At 41.3% G+C, this 15,001-nt stretch overlaps 1 long non-coding RNA gene across 3 annotated transcripts in view; it reads left to right on the top strand.

Moving 5' to 3' along the window:
• LOC310688738 overlaps nt 1–15,001 on the top strand; it is a 474,996-nt gene that overhangs the window by 160,431 nt on the left and 299,564 nt on the right. For 2 of the 3 annotated variants that reach the window (XR_014517114.1, XR_014517115.1), the window contains one exon: nt 467–1,030. This is a non-coding gene — a long non-coding RNA (uncharacterized lncRNA). Of the gene's footprint in view, nt 1–466; nt 3,113–15,001 lie in introns of those variants that run through there. The other variant, XR_014517116.1, reaches the window with a different exon arrangement.

Genomic DNA, 15,001 nt, shown 5'->3' with positions numbered 1-15,001 from the left:
GACCTTCAAGATGTTTTTATTTGAAGACCGTAAGTTTCTCTGTGGGGCATACCAGGAGAGGCGGTCCCGTAGGTACGAGGGTCCTAGGCCGTATAGGGCTTTAAAGGTTAAAACCAGCACCTTAAATCTGATCCTGTACTCCACCGGGAGCCAGTGCAGCTGGTGTAGCACCGGATGAATGTGATCTCGCAGCGAAGACCCCATAAGGAGTCTCGCCGCGGCATTCTGCACCCGCTGGAGTTTCTGGGTCAGTCTCAAGGGCAGCCCCACGTAGAGCGAGTTACAATAATCCAATCTGGAGGTGACCGTCGCGTGGATCACAGTGGCTAGGTCAGGGCGAGAGAGGTAAGGAGCCAACTGCTTACAACTCCCAAGAGACTGTGATCTACTCACAGTATAAAAAAACAAGCAGAGATCTACCCATTGTCATTGGAAGAGTTGTTGAGCTTTTTTTTTTTTGTTACAGATCACTAAGGGTCCAAAGATCGACCAGGATCAATCAACCAGGAACACCCCACGATCGACCAGTAGATCACGATCGACCTGTTGGACATGCCTGGGCTTCAGGATTCAACCCAATCCTTTTGTCAGCCTTATCGGACAAAAGTTGTGATGATTGCTACGAGGAAGGCACCTCCTCCAATGGGCCCAATTTGTTTGCAGGCAAATTCCTCCCCGGCCCCAAATACAGCAACAAATTACATCCACAACATGGTCTCATTAACGCAGCATCAACAGACCTATTTACTGGGTGGATTGATCTGCTACTACACTGCTTGTTCCTAGTGCAATCGCCCTGTTGAACCATAGCGGCAATCCAGAGTCAAGCCTTGCTCCCTCCAGTCTGCCACTGAGGGTCCACCCACTTTGAAAGCCATGATTGGCTGATTTATACTGTGGATTTTGATGGGCAATCCTGTTGCACCCACCGAAGCCAATGGCCAGATGCAAAGAATTGCCCTCTCCACCTCCCAACCCATCCCAAGGAGGCGCATTGGGCTGCGCCGCAACTATTCCCCACCCTAAACAGGTAAGTAACTGTGGTGTTTGCCTCCTAGGTGGGTCATAAGGAAAGGGTTAAAATGAGTGAGATGTGATTGGCCAGTGGAAACTGATAGGAGGAGTTGGAGTGAGAGTTGGTGTTGTGTGAAGTTCAGTTGAGAGTTGGGAGTTGGGAGTTGGAGAAGGAAGAGGGAGGAATAGTCTGTGGGTTGGTTGAGTTGTGTGGTGGGAGAGTGAGAGGAATTGTTAGGTGGAGTCAGATAGTTAGTTGGGATAATCAGTTTGAAGTTGTTAGGAACGAATAGGACAGTTAAGGAACTAAGATTAAGAAACTGACAAGAAAAATTAACTGAAACCATAAGCTTGTTCATGCCTATAAAATAAACTTGATTATTTGTTAATGTTAACAACTGACTGGACTCCGTGTGTACCCGTGAGAAGCGGGTTGGTGGCAGCGAAGAAAGCAATCACAGTGGTGGCACAGGGTCAATAGACCGTCAAATGTCCGGGGACCCTGTGTGATCGCCACAGTGACCATTTCCCAAACTTTCTTTGCAATGTTCTATGTAGAGAGTCACACTTTATCTATACTGTTGGTTTCTGCCTGAAAGATAGAGCCTGTATAATAACACTGTCCTTAAACAAGGCTGTACCAGGTTTTCGGTCTGACTTCATTGTTTTGCATATAGCTGCCATCCTTTTACACTCATCCAGGCCTGCTATCATACAAGAGTAGCTGTTTCCTCCAGATTATGTCCATGGCTTGCTCCTTCTTTGGCTTTTCTCTGCTCAAGTTCCTCCTATATTTCTAGCACATGTTTATTTACACTTATGTAAATACAGTCCAGAGAGACAGAGGCACTACTTTGAGAAAACTGCTCCTTGGCATGTCATATTGACTGATGTGTCTGTTTTGATTAAGTGTAAGCACCTGTCTGCATAGCACGGAGTAATTTTACTTTTCTAGAGCTACATGAGCAGGTTCAAGTAGGGATGAATGAACCTGCCACTTTCAATTTCTCTCCCTTTCTCATTTTTCCAGTCTTAAGTTCCATTTTCCAAATTTCTGCATCAGTTTGTGGGTTATTGGTTTTTTTTAAAAGTCCTCATGGAAATTTTATGATCAATTTTCTTTAATAGAATGCATTTTATATGTTATTTTCATCAATATATGCATTTTATGTGGATTCCCCCTATATTATTCTTGTACACGTTATTTGGTCGGAAAAGTGTTAATTTCAAAGGATACTGGTGTTTTGGTTGTCACATTTTGGGGAAGCAGAAAAGTGTGTAGGCTTGCATTAAAATCCTGACCAAACGAGATTTCTACCCAATCCCATGCAAGCAAACCAATTTTGGGTCACTTTGGGAACCCTTATTGCTGCTCTGTCATAACTGGAGAGATGTTATAATCTGGAAAAAGCTAGCTAATTTGTTAGGGGTGATTGTAGACCTTTGATGTCATCTTTGTGAGAAGATCTGAGCAGTAGAAAACCTGTCACAGACCCATTCGCAGAATTCAATGAGTGCTACCACTGCTATCATAATTTGTGTATCCCACAGTGGATAAAGGAAAACAGATTCTCTTGAAGACTGCTCAGTCAGCTAGCAAAGTAATTAATTGACTTTCATCTGATTTAATTTTAGGCTGATTAATAATTTTTTTGATTATTTGATTAACCAATGGAGATGAACTTCACAGTATCACAATAAAAATTACATCTTGATACTAAATGTAGGCATTGTTTTCCAAATAGACTGCTAACTAATATTCTGAAAATCATCTTAAACACTTTGCCTGAATCTTGCAATACATGTTTGTTGGGGATGTTTGAGGGATCCAGTTATTCAAGATTCTGTATGAAATGACCTGATTTGTGCTTCTATCATTAATGTGTATTGGCAAAATTTGAAGTTTGGAGTGCTGTTGAGTGTTTATAAGCCTTTATTACCTATTGTGCTGTGTCTTAGGGATGGTTTTTGTTTTTGTTTTTTTGTTTGCTGTGTTAGAATGTTTCCTGTCTTAAAGCTCTGATGTAACATTATTTTTTTAATAAGGAAGGAAGAGTGGTAAGATATATTTCAAATAAATAAAAAAACCTAGGCCTCATCATTGTGGAATGTATTTTGAAACTTCAGCAATGGAATTTTCTCTTTCTGCATGAATAGAGCAACTGTATGAGCAACTCATAGCTAATGACTATTTCCATGCTTAAGGGTTTGTTTGGTTTTTGCTTTTGAACTTTACTGAGTTTTTACATTTCAGATGTTCATTTGGCATGCCTGATTCCATTGCCAGTGCCAGTATGATCAAAATGACTTTCCTTTTACTGATCATGTAAAAATAGGATTATTGATGTGAGGTTTCGTAAAGATACGATGTGTAGGAGAAAGCATCTATGGAAAAATGGTTCCAGGGTAGGGCAACGTGGCACTAACTTTGTTAAGTTGTTGCTGTAATGAATGTAAGAAATCTTATGTGGGGTAGTGGTTACAGTGTTGAACTAGGACCTGGGAGACCAGGATTCAAATCTCCACTCTGTCATGAAGCTTACTGGGCGGCCATGGGCAAGTCAATATCTCTTAGCCTGACCTACCTGATGAGAATAGAATGCCACCTGAAGGAAAGGTAGGATATGAATATGCAAGAAATACATAAATCTGTGAAAGGATCTCCTCTCACAGTCAGTTTCACCCCTTGTATCAAATAATTCAGGTGAGACTGTAAGGGAAGGAGAGAGGGGAGTGTTCCGTCTGGCAAGCCAAAATGCTTGCACTGACAGAATAACAGTGTGATATTGAGTGCCTCCTTGTGACTCAGCTGCCATTAACATTCCACGAACCCTGGAAATCACTGAGCATAGATCCTTGATGAGATTTGGGGGCTTGCTTTGAAAAACTATATTTTTTTCCAATTTACAGATATAAAGTGGTATTCAATTATGTTTTACGCAGACCCATAGGAATTAATGGGGATGCAGGTGGCGCCGTGGGTTAAACCACAGAGCCTAGGGCTTGCTGATCAGAAGGTCGGCAGTTCAAATCCCCGTGACGGGGTGAGTTCCCGTTGCTCGGTCCCTGCTCCTGCCAACCTAGCAGTTCGAAAGTATGAAGTGCAAGTAGATAAATAGGTACCGTTCTGGCGGGAAGGTAAATGGTGTTTCCGTGTGCTGCTCTGGTTCGCCAGAAGCGTCTTAGTCATGCTGGCCACATGACCTGGAAGCTGTACGCTGGCTCCCTTGGCCAATAAAGCCAGATAAGCGCCGCAACCCCAGAGTCAGCCACGACTGGACCTAATGGTCAGGGGTCCCTTTACTTTTTACCTATTGGAATTAATGAACCTGATAGAATTAGGCCCACTAATTTCATTAGGTCTACTCAGAGTAAAATATGGTTCCATACCACCCCTATGCGTTGACATATCTGGGGAGTACTCCAAGCACACAGAAATCACTATCTTGTTTTTGGGTGGCCCTGTTTCACTTCCAAAAAGATAAGAGACAGGACTAGCTAGGGAAGGTGCCAGACACAACTTTGTGGAGAAGGACTTCTACAAATTGGTATTAGAGGGGGAAATGATGGATCTTATAAGTTATTATCCATTTAAGTGAGACTGTTACAGCTGATAGACTGAGGCAAACAAGCTGGAGCTTGAAAAATGCCATCGATGGCACCTGAGCATTGTGCTAGAACTAGGAGTATCCCCAGTGAGCCTGTACCTTCAGAGGGTTACAATCCCATCTAGTATAGGTTGCCTACCCACTTCCTGGACATGTGATCCACCTACCGATGGCACCTCTGTCTTATCAAGAGTCCGTCTCAGTTTTCTACTTGGCATGGGTTTTAAAAAAACATGGAGGAACATTCAGTCATGTGAGACCCACATCCTTTCATGTGGCCTCCTGCCTCTGATCCAATCTTCCATCCCTTCTTTCCCAATTGTTTCTTCTTTATTTTCTTGGTTTTAAAACGTGTTTCCGCTTCCTCTTCCAGATCAGCTGAAGGACCAATATTTCATTTGACAATATTAAATCTATTAAAACAAAACAAAACAAAATTCCTTGTTCTGTGGCTTGGGGAAAGTTAGGCATTTTTCCTCTGCAGCTTTCTGAGTACAAATAGTAGATTTTTTGCCATGTACGTGTATGTATACAGAACACACTAGAATCAGAAAGGCATTGTTTTGAGGTTTGGACTCGATAACCCTTGGGGTCTCTTCCAAGACTACAATTCTACAATTCTATGATTTTCACTTGCTTAACAGAAGAGTAGCTGTAGGAACTGTTGTATCAAAAAGAATAAAAACATTCCATCTAAATAACTTCATCGAACCTACTGCCTAGGACTGTGAATTCTAAACAGAGGTAGCTGTGGTAAAAACTGAAGCAGGGCAGTCTTTATTTCAGAGGAGTTAATCCATAACACTTTTGTCTCTGGTTCTGTCCATTATTGACTCTTGTTCAACCCATTGCCAGCATGCAGCCCTCCAGCTCGACAGATTATATCTGATAGAATCTGGCCATTGACAGAAAAAAAGTTTGCCAACACTGTCTTAGTATCCAGAAGCACTACAGACTTAGGCCTATCCCTAAACACACACAGAGAGTGAAATATGCTAGAGGTACAAATAAACAGAAATATTAATCACACATTTGATTCTAACATCTAGTCTGGCACCTACATTTTAAATGTTTTAAGCGCAAATATCAGAATAACCCCGATGGCTGGTAGTCATGCAGCTGTAGCTTCAGGACACCTGCATTTTCATGTTTCTGCCGTTCATTGTTCCGTGGAATCCTATTTTCAGAATATATGTGATTGTGGAATCTCTATTTTGTTTCGCATGACATTAATCTTCACTGTAGTGAGATAGAATATAGATGTTTTGATGCTTTAGTTTCCTAGCTCTTTTGCATAAATGTGGCCCTCAGGCAGTGGTTGATCAGTGAAACCATAACCCCGGGTGCTTGCTGTCCAGGTTTCACCTCTGTGAGTGCATCAATTCCGCAATATTACAGAAGTGCAGAGACTGAAGTAAAGGTCCCCCTACAAGGGCAAAAAGGAAATTTACTATGAATGGAAATGGGCTACTAATTCTTTGTTCACCCTCATAAAACTCCTGCTGTACAGCAAGGAACAGAAATTAAAGTAACATTTGGAAGGTCAGCAGAACAAGATTGTATAAATAACTAAGTCTAAGGATATAGAAGGGTGAAGAAAAGTATCTGGGAATGTAAAAATTGACCTCTATTTTTAAAACATAGTTCTCCATCTACAAACAAGTGTTTTTTCTCATATGCAATTTTATATAAAAATTATCAACTAAAATTCATATAATTAACTAAGATTTATTTTACTGGGTGACAACTCTAATAGGACCAACAGTGCAATCTGATACTTGTCTGTTGAGCTCAGCAGGGGTTTCCCAAGTGAATAGATATAGGATTGCAGCATAAGTATATTCTAAGAGCATTCCCCTAGCAATGCCTCTACCTGAAGGGATGCAAGATGGACAAAGGTGTACGACCATCTCACTGAGAACTCCGCCAAAGTTCCTGAAGCAAGACAAAGAGTGAAAGTTAAGCTATATCAAGACAAAAAGTTTTGGATATTCATTTAGGCTGACTCTCTCCAGAGTCGTTCTGCAAAGGATGTATGTCAAAAAAATACCTTCGCAGGCAAGATCCAAGCTGCTAAATAAATTAGCAATTTATTCTCCTTACTCCATTTGGCTTCTGCTGCATTGCCATTGGTTTTGCTCTTTGACTTTGCCCCTTATCTTTCCTCCTTTGTGGCACTTCTCAACACAGGGCTAATTTAGAGGAAATACAAGATAATTGACAATTTGGACACCCTGAGGAATGAGATAATGGCCTTGGCCTTCATGGGAGGCTTGAGTGGATATAGGCTGCAGGTGCATAATGATATGAGACATTGGCGCCACTGTATCTATTTCTCCCAGTCTTGTACTCTTTTTGTCTTACAGATGAAGCTCTAACTTTCAGAGCATTGAAGACTCTGTTAACAATAGGGGAACTCTGTTGTATAGTCAGGAGTTTAATTGATTCATCACCATCCCTCTTTATATCTGAACTTGTTGTATTAGTACAAGTACAGAGAAGGCTCAATGTTTCCTGCAAGGGTACCTTTCACAGCGCCTTTGAAAGTGAAGGAGAGAAGGTCCCATTAGTGGAGTCATCTATTGTGGGAGGATGTCTGCTAGGATGACATTTTTTGCAGTGTTACCAGCTCACACTTTATTCCCAATGAAAATGGCATTGAAAACAGCTTTAATGCCTGCATATGTTACGGGGAGAGATTCCAGTCGAGACATCGGCACATGCAACAATTACCTCTTATCCTGGGAGAATGGTTGGTAATGCTAGTTCCCATACACAGTGCATTAGCTGTGCATAGAGATGTCGACATATCACAAGGCAGTGACTGGGGATCTGCATTTGCATCTGCAACGCAATGAAAATGAAACTGCATACAGCTAAATGAAGGTGTACCAAATGCCTCATAACAGTGGCTGTGTACATGCTCCTGTTTACTCTGCATCCAACATGGTTTGGGAAGTGATGGCCATATGATGTTAGCCACAATGCATAGGTATCCTGTATCTATCCTGTCACTTCTTAAGAAATAATTGCATTTTGATGTGTTTTTCACAAAACCAGCTTTGATCCAAAGTGTGCTTGGCCTCCAAGCAATCTTAATCACATGGAGAGAAAAACCTGAAGAGGGCTTCAATAAAACAGCTAATTCGGTATAATCAATATAACACCAACTGCATTAATAAAATAGTATAAGAATACCAAGACCAAACCAGACTTTTAAAAAAAGGTAAAGGTAAAGGACCCCTGACAGATAAGTCCAGTCATGAACAACTCTGGGGTTGCGGCGCTCATCTCACTTTACTGGCCGAGGGAGCTGGCATACAGCTTCCGGGTCATGTGGCCAGCATGACTAAGCCGCTTCTGGCGAACCAGAGCAGTGCACAGAAACACAGTTTACCTTCCTGCCGGGGCAGTACCTATTTATCTACTTGCACTTTGACATGCTGTCAAACTGCTAGGTTGGCAGGAAAACCAGACTTAGAAGCACTTAAAATTACTACAGCCAGAGATCAGAATAAAATACTCTTTGAAGGAGATTGGAAATGTTTTATGGAATATTTAGAGACATATTGTAGACATATTAAGAAGTTAACAGTAACAGCTTTAATTCAGCAGTAAAAAAAATTGAAATATTAAAATGAGGAAAATAAGCTATAGGGAGTAATTAGAATATGTAGTAGAAAAGTAATAAAATGCACCATGGAAGGTGGGGAAGGGAGTCAATAACAATTGTGCATTTCTTTTATTTGAAATGTTGTTGTTATTTCAAGTGTAAAATAAAAATGAAAATAAAAAGACATTTTAAAAAATAAAAAATCATTGCAGCCAAAAGGCCTGTCTAAGAAGTCAGGGCTTCATTATCCATTGGAAAGGGGATAGAGATTGAGCCAGGTGGGTCTCCCTCAAGTCTTGGTGCTACAACTGAAAAGGCCCTGTCTCTTGTGTCCACCTACCTATCCTCTGGAGACAGAGGGCAAGGCCTTAGTTGTACCACTAGGCTCATGTTCAGTGAGGCAGTCCTTCAGGTCTGTAAATGCACATCCATTTCTAGTATTGGCCTAAAGTTCCCAATTCAACAATAAATCTGTTGGTATCCTTCCATGTTGGACTAAGGCAAAATGTATACTTTCATTCTTATGCACACTGAGAGCAAGTCCCCATTGAATTGTGGAGGACTTTCATCCATATAAACATACATCAGAGTGTAAATTTATTTAGGCAGGTTAATAGACAGTTTACATTTAGGCTAAGGGTGTGAAACTGTTTTTAGAGCACCTAAGTCAAAAGGTGCTAACAGCTGAGGAGGAACATAAACACATGGGATGGGAGAGATATCTTAGCGAAAGGCAATGGAAGGAAGGAGCCGTCAATTTTGCTTCTCTTGGTTTCTCATTTTTCCAATCTTATATGCAGTTCTCCCCATTCCTGCAACAATCTGCAGTTGTTGTTTTTTTAAAAAAGGATCCTTCAGAAAATTCTTCAGCATTTTAGTGCAGTTTTCTCCTAATAAACACATTTTATGCAGTTTTGACTAATGCACACATTCTTGCGAACAATTTATCACAATATAGTACATTTTTGTATGTTATTGTCATGAAGATACTCATTTTAATGCACACTTTTGCCCACTACATGCATTTTTATAAAAATTATTTGGCTGGAGAACAGAATTGCAAAATTCAGATCAGTGTGAATTTCAAAGGCTTGCATTGCTTCATTTCTTATGTTGCCTGGAAGTGAAAATGTGATAATTTGTCTTCAGTTGCAAACAGAATTAAATTTCTCCCCTATCCCTATGAAAGACCCAACTTCTTTTTTTTAAGGCTTTCATGAATGTAGACACGAAGGACCTATGAGGTATTGTGCTGCATAGAGTAATTTGCAGGAACTACGTGTCTCTTGATGGAGAAATAAGTTTATAGAGCAATACAAAAGGAAGAATGGGAAGAATAGTCCTTGAAATTTATCACTGGAACTAAAGTGGATTCTAGACTACATGTTTTTCGCATAGCAACCCACTACTGTGTGTGGCACTCTTCAACTTAGTGTAACATCTAGGATGACTTACCAAGTCTAATAAGAATATATAGATTGTTTCCTTGCTATTACTTAGTGCTGCTGCTGAAAAATCCTTAGCCCCCACATTGGTGTGGCATGAGAAATAATATAGTTCCATGAATTTACTAGTTTCTTATCTGTATTATGTATGTCAAGGCCCCGAGTCCTCCCCCATTTGATGGATAATAAGACACATGGGCACCAGTATTTTAGGTTAATGGGCTAAGGCCACAACTTTATTGGTTACAGAATGTGAGTGGCATTGGCTTAGGCATTGGAATTGAACCGACTATATCTGACTCCTGCCTGCCATGCAGGTAGTCCAGTAAGGGTCAACCACCAGTAGGGGGAGCCCTGTTGATGTACATCAACTGAGAGCTCCCCCAGGGTCCCTGATGAGGTCGGAAGCAAGACAAGAGGGTGATCCCGAGCCACGCCGCTGCTTAAATGCTGCAAGCCATGCCCCCCGGCCAACCGGATTGGTCAGGCGGGGGCGTGATGCAGCCGGGACTCCCCTCTGACGTGGGGGCACTGCCACGCCCCCGCTGTGCACGGGGAGGGCACATGACCTGCCCGCAAAACCATCCCACAGGGACGTGGAGCGGCCTTGTCAGTTGCCCATGGTAGTTCTGTGCAGTCAAATTTATATAAGAATAAGAAATTACAAAATTTATTTTCAGGATCCCAAGATTTCTCATGTATGTCTTGTCTTTGCCTATGCTCCAGCACTTGGCAGGTAGATTAAATTCATATAGATGAATGTGAAGCAATGCAGTATATGCTCATCAAGCTAATCTATATTAATGAAGGTTGTCTTCTAGGGTTATGTAGTCGCAGTGTCTGCCTGCTTAATAGAACTCTAGGGTTATAGAGAAACAGCCAGTGCCAGCTTCATAGACCTGACCACTACTGCAGACAAACCACCAAAGATCTCTTGCTCAGTGTAGACAGAATTTTAATCAATATTTTCTTGTGAGGGGCAGTTACTCTGGAATTCTCTCATCTTACATAATAAGGGGCCTTATACATCAGCCCTCGCAGAGGCCTCTTCAAAGAGTTCTGCATGGAAATTGTTATCACTAGGCAAACAGTTTATGTAGAGGGACTCACCATGTTGACATCTTACACTTTTTGCCATGCCTGTGCAAACTGTCTTTTGAGGTAATTCCAGTGGCATGGGGGGGGGGAGACCCTGATCCTGTGGTTGTGGTTGGTACCAACCCTTTACCCTCAGGTCTCAGGGCATGTTGCAACAATTTAAAATAAACCATTAAAAGCAACTTACAATCACAATCATATGCGAGTCCTAAAAATAGACACCTCAAGCATTCACCTCAAGTATTCAACTGAAGTGTTGACCACTGGGCCCTTAAAGAAGGGATGCGCCACCACTTCCCTTAAGGCAAATGTTGTTTTCCCACCTCCAGTGAAGCATTAATCAGGACTTACCCATCAACTCTCTATGGCGAATGCTAAGAAGCCAAGATAGGCACGTGTCAAGGGAGGAGGAGATTAAGCGCCCTTCTTCAAGCAGTGTGTCCACATCCTCATGCTGCAGTAATTTAAACTGATCCAGTACAGATTGTACGTACTGTGCTCCAAGACGCCTCCATTGAACTTGCTCTAGCCATGGCATCCAACTCTGCCCAATTTTTTTACTCCCAGGTAAGTGGGTAAAGGATTACTACCCAAGTCTCTCCAGTCTTCTGTTAAATAATTAGGTGAGGTGTCTGTTTTCAGACACAAAATACGAGATTACATGGTGATGGAACAAGGGAGTGATCAGTGTGGCATTTATCCCCAGTACATCAAATATTTTTGAAAGGCTCCACATTATGCAATATATGTGTTTGTCAAATTGCTGTGTTGTCAGCCAGAAACCTTGTTATACATGGTTCTTTTATCATTTCAGTGTGTTACAAGGCTTTTGATTGACAAGAAATGTTATTTTAAATGGATCTGATGTGTCATTAGTGTATAACAAGGGTTTTGAATGACATCTTTACAAAAGGAATGTTATACCAACCACATACAGTTGGAGTCTGTGTAATGATACTTATTACTCCTAACTGCCCAAAGAATCAATGCCTTAAAAAAAAAAAAAACCTTCTTGTTCAGGTTGCTCAGGTGTAGTTACAGCAGAATTGTTGTTTGGTGACACTATAGATTATACCTGAATTCAGCAGGGCTGTAATTTGTGGTCTAGTTATCTCACTTGCAGTTGGCAGGGTTTTAATATCCACATAAAAGGGTATTTCACTGCCTGTACATCTCTGGTTTATTTTATATGTAGTGCAAAATCTCAGAATGTTCTCTTTAATAACTTGAAATTTTAATAAGGACCTAAGGAACTGTTGGAATGTGAGTGAACTTATATTTAAATTAGGGCTTTGAGAGCTTGGAGAATCTAACTTGGTGAACTCTAATTAAATCCCACAAGGCCACCAGGTCTGCCTCCTTTGCTCTTGATAGTAAAAGTGAGGTCTTCAAAAAGAGTCCCCTGGCAGTATACAAGTGGGAGGGGGCGGGAATCATTCAAACCTTCACTATAGCATTTTTTTAAAGCAAGAATTCCAGGAGGAGTACCAGAGAAGAGGAACAATAGCTAGAGCATGAAAATGGAAACTAGCAAGCTGAGAGTTATGCACGGAGTATTAGAAAGGCAAATCTTTTTTTACCAAGGATGTTTCCTCCCCCACAATACTCAATCATCATAAGCTTCATGGTCGGGATTAGCCTGATATAAGTGTGACAGCAGTTGTGTGCACAATCACACATACACATGTAGTGTGGGTGGGGGCAGGGATAAGTATCCTTGAGTAACTGTGGGTTAAACCACAGAGTCTAGGACTTGCTGATCAGAAGGTTGGCGGTTCGAATCCCCTCAATGGGGTGAGCTCCTGTTGCTCGGTCCCTGCTCCTGCCCACCTAGCATTTTGAAAGCACGTCAAAGTGCAGGTAGATAAATAGGTACCACTCCAGCGGGAAGGTAAACGGCGTTTCTGTGCGCTGCTCTGGTTCACCAGAAGCAGCTTAGTCATGCTGGCCACATGATCCAGAAGCTGTACGCCGGCTCCCTCGGCCAATAAAGCGAGATGAGCACCGCAACCCCAGAGTCGGCCACGACTGGACCTAATGGTCAGGGGTCCCTTTACCTTTTACCATTACAGATAAATTTAGCATTACAGATGTAAATTCTACTTCAGTTGATCCCTTCTTGTGTTACACGCATGAAGGAAAATTCCAGCAAGGACCAGAAATTAGAGCTTGGACCACTGGCTCCACCCCAAGATTTCCACGTACAGGTATTTGCCTGGATTTCTGCCGGGAGGAAATTTGAGCAGCAAATGCAGGCTAGCAAGTTGGCCAACTGATGACAGATTTTAAAAGAAATGCTGTGCCAAAAAAATTCTCCGGTGTACTTTTTCAGCCATTCCCCATCAATTAGTGAAAATGCAATTGTGTCCAAATTATCAAAGGGAAGAAGAAAATTTTGTGAAATTTTCGTGGGTGGGATTTGGTTTTATTTCTGTTTGTTTGTTCTTGTCATTAAACTTCAGTTAAGCTCAGAGGAAGATGTAACGAGAGAACTCCCAACAGGCATTTTCAGTTGAGGAAGTGCAGACTTTTGGGGGATCTACAGAATACTGGAAATATGTTTAACAGGAAAACGACCACCATCTGTGGCCATCTAGCCATAATAAGGTAAATTCCACACCTACCCAAAATTTGAAAGATATTCCAAAGCACCCTGTGAATGAGGCAGGGGGAAAAGAGAGGCTTCTTTTGCATGTAGGGGTGCGGAACTTCAAAGAAATTGGAGGACAGGTTTTGGCAGATCGCTGAGATAGATGATAGATAGATAGATAGATAGATAGATAGATAGATAGATAGATAGAATATGAACTCTAATCCACAAGGATCCCTGGAGCAACTGGGCACTTGCTGTCTCTTTGTGCTCTTTGGGGGGAAAAATGGGATGTCAGTGTAATACATAAGTTAATGACTTTTCACATTGTGGAGGTTGTTTTCTGTATGTGTGTTGGGATAAGATGACAAGATAGAGGATTTCAATGTCCTCTTCATGGATGGTTCTTCTCCAGGTATGGCTGATGTGAGCACATCACAATGTGTGATATGTTTCAGCAATGCTGCTGTGAGCATTGGGGAATGTTTCTTTTTAATTTTGCTGCTTTAGTGCATAAGTTCCTAATGACACTACAGCAATGTTGTACAAGCATTCACAGAGTGCCAGTGTGGTGGAACCATTAGACCTTCTCCTTGATGTGCAGATATTTGGGTGTTATTTTCAGGCACGATTGCTATGGTATCCAGAAGAGCCCACCACACTGGGGAAAAACCTCTTTCCATAAGATTAACATGTTTTGATAATCTTTACAATATGAATTACTGTATGAAAGCATACATAAGTCTGCAGTATTTGGAACGCTTGATATGTGTGGCTGTGCCTATGAAATGGACATTCTTATCATTTTGTTTGCAATTAGAACCCTTCCTGCTTATGTCAAGCTGCTATGTAAGGCTGAAGCCTTCATTTCTCAGAGCTTGTTCCCTGTCAGTCTAACAGCTTTTTACTCAAATAGGTGACAAAGTAATGGACTGAACATGTGCCACTTTTAATCTTTTAGTGCTTAAAAGTCTTTGACAATAACATTTCCCCTTCAAATACAACATATGACTAGAAAGACCTGACATTTTCTTAAGAATTCCTATGTCTCATCCACTGGGAAACTTTGCCATGGCTACAACTGAACGTCACTTTTTATATTAAATATTTTAATAATTCCCTTTATATAGCTCAGATTGATATTTCCGCCTCCTCAGCCTCACACTCTCTGATAAAACAGCCCTTTTGTGATAAAATTAGTGTTTTAACTGCATGAATTGCTTTTTTATTATGAAGAAAATAGATGGATTGGAAGCAAACCCACAAAATGATTAACTTTTTTTAAAAAAAAGTCACTCTGATTTAACATTGCTGTATTTTATTGCAAGGGCTTTGATTGCGCCCAGCTTATTGGGTGGAGCAGGATAGATAGGTCATCTGAGGATAGACTCCTGGTGGTACATTTTCCTTTTCCAGAATGAGCAGTATGCCACTTTATGTTTCAGCCCCAAAAGAGCTTTATCACAGATTGGCCTTGGGGATGACCACAGTAGGGTCTACTTATCATGAGCTGTAGCACTGCTGGACAGGTGATTTAACTAGTGAAGCTGTATCTCTAACTTTTGGATTGCCTGTGAAGCCTGAGGAGAATTGATCAGATAAAAAATCGTCTGTTCCAACAGCCTGCCTTAAA

The sequence above is a fragment of the Podarcis liolepis genome (assembly GCF_965112155.1).
Source record: "Podarcis liolepis genome assembly, chromosome: 11".
In the NCBI taxonomy this organism is placed as follows: Eukaryota; Metazoa; Chordata; class Lepidosauria; order Squamata; family Lacertidae; genus Podarcis; species Podarcis liolepis.
This window is presented reverse-complemented; position numbering and strand designations above follow the sequence as displayed.